Raw genomic sequence first — 2,685 nt, 5'->3', positions numbered from 1 at the left:
TCTTTCCCTGGCCCCTCGGGGGCTCTGCCTCTTGCGGCTTCACCCTCTTAGGTCATCTGTCCTCTGGCTTCTTGGCCCCAGGTGAGTTTGCAGATCCCCAGCCTCATTCTATGGGCCCACCTTTCTCCAGCCCTCAGGGTGCCTGGAAGGGGAGGAGTCCCACCCTGGCAAGGTAACCTCCAAGTTGGATTGCTGTAATATGTAACATTATTTATTTATTCATATATAAGATTTGAATTCTTTCTGCCCTTACAAGGGCCACTAAGGTGGCTAACAATTTAGAATGTACATGATAAAATCACACTTTAAAACCAATAAAATCAACCCCCTCAAACACATTATTAAAACAATTAATAAAAAAGAGTTACAATACATACAAGACAGAAAAACAGCAATTATGATATCGGTTAGGCAGGAGGGATCATCAACCATGCCGCAACCCAAGAATTTACTGGATGTTACCTTTAATGGCGATCCAGAAAACCTCTTCTTCTTTATTATGCGGGTGATGAAGTTTGTGGAACGGTGGGCTCAGTTGTCCCCGGACGAGGAGCAAAGAGTGGACTTTATCGCTTTCCGCTTGTGGGGGGTGGCAACAAGCTGGTATGTGAGTCTCCACAACTTGGATGCAGTGGAGCTGGGGAGTGTAGATGCATTTATGTGGGCACTGAGAGCCCGATTCGAGGACTGCACCGCTCCAGAGAAGGTGGAAGTGTTCCTCCGCACATTTAAGCAAGGCAAATTAACAGTGAGAGAATGCTCGATGGACGTTTATGAAGGCCTATGAGATGGCAGTCAAGACCGCAAAGAAAGAGTTGTATGCGACCTCGATTGCGTCTGCTAGCTCACGCCTGGCCCAATTATTTAGTGTAATTCGGTCTTTGACAGCCTTGCCCCAGGGCAGGCAAAATGCTAGGGAATTGGATTTAGGCTGCGAGGCATTTGCAAGCTACTTTGCAGATAGTCTTGGCTCTCCGCCGTGACCTCCCTGCTACAATTGAGACAGTTAGGGAACTCGAGGCCCCTTGCACGCCTTTGGCACCGGGTTTAGTGAGTTTTGACCTACTCAGTCTGAAGGAAGCTGATAGGTTGCTTGTGTCTGTGCGCCCAACCACATGTGATCTGGATCCGTGCCCCTCCTGGCTTATCAAAGTGGGCCACGAGGGGTTTCGAGGTGCTCTGCAGGAGATTGTTAACAAGTCCCTCACTGAGGAACAGTTCCCCAGAGCACTTAAAGACGCAATGGTCCACCCTCTCCTGAAAAAGCCATCTCTGGACCCGGCCGAATTGGCCAACTATTGGGCCACTATTGGGCAACTATTTGGGCAACTATTAGGCAACTATTGGGCAACTATTGGGCAACTATTGGGCCAACTATTTGGGAAAATTGATTGAGAGGGCGGTGGTGACACAGTTACAGGGATGCCTGGATGAGGCTTCTGTCCTCGATCCCTTCCAGTCTGGCTTTCGCCCTGGCCACGGGACAGAGACAGTGCTGGTCGCCTTGACGGACGACCTCCATAGACATCTGGATCGGGGTGGTGTGGCGGCACTGGTGTTGTTAGACCTGTCGGCTGCGTTCGATATGGTTGAGCACCAGTTGCTGGCCCGTCACCTCACCAACGTGGGGATTCAGGGGCTTGCCCTTCAATGGTTTGTCTCCTTTCTCCAAGGTCGGGGACAGAGGGTGGTGATAGGGGACCAGCAATCCTGAAGGTAACCCCTTGAGTGTGGGGTGCCCCAGGGAGCTGTGCTGTCCCCGATGTTGTTTAACATCTACATGCGCCCCCTCGCCCAGATTGCCCGGAGGTGTGGGCTTGGGTGTCATCAATATGCTGATGACACCCAGCTCTATCTGATGCTGGGCGGCCAGTCGGACTCTGGTCCCGATGACCTGCATCGGGCATTGCAAGCCGTGGCTGGTTGGCTCAGGCTGAGTCGGTTGAAATTAAACCCAGAAAAGACGGAGGTCCTGGGCCTAAGTCAGACCGGTCTGGGGTTGGGGCTCCCACTCCCGGTCTTCGACAGGGTGCTATTGGTGCCTCGGCAGAAGGCTAGGAGTCTGGGGGTGCTCCTGAACTCCTCATTGACAATGGAGGCCCAAGTAGCAGCCACTGCCAAGGCGGCCTTTTATCATCTGTGGCTGGCCCGGCAGTTGGTCCCCTACCTTGATCGTGAAGACCTGGCCACTGTGATCCACGCGACGGTCACCTTGAGGCTTGACTACTGTAATGCTCTCTACTTAGGGCTGCCTCTGTCGCAAATCTGGAAGCTGCAGCTAGTGCAGAATGCTGCGGCCAGGCTGTTGATGGGTCTCTCTAGGTGAGACCATATTCGGCCTGGGCTGCAAGCGCTGCACTGGCTGCCGATAGCATACCGGATTCGCTTCAAAGTGCTGGTTCTCACCTTTAAAGCCCTGAATGGCCAGGGTCCGGCTTACCTGAAGGACCGTCTCTTCCCGTATGTTCCCTCAAGAGCACTACGATCAGGGAAGCTCCATCTCCTGGGAGTGCCAGGTCCCCAAGAGATTAAGTTTGCCTCTACTAGGGCCAGGGCATTTTCGGTGGTGGCTCCTACCTGGTGGAATGAGCTCCCAGAGGAGATCCGGGCCCTGCGGGACCTTATGCAGTTCCGCAGGGCCTGCAAGACAGAGCTCTTCCGCCAGGCATTCGAGTAGGAGCCGCC

This window comes from Gekko japonicus, unplaced genomic scaffold, assembly GCF_001447785.1.
Source record: "Gekko japonicus isolate JY-2015 unplaced genomic scaffold, Gekko_japonicus_V1.1 scaffold2609, whole genome shotgun sequence".
Classification (NCBI taxonomy): Eukaryota; Metazoa; Chordata; class Lepidosauria; order Squamata; family Gekkonidae; genus Gekko; species Gekko japonicus.
This window is presented reverse-complemented; position numbering follows the sequence as displayed.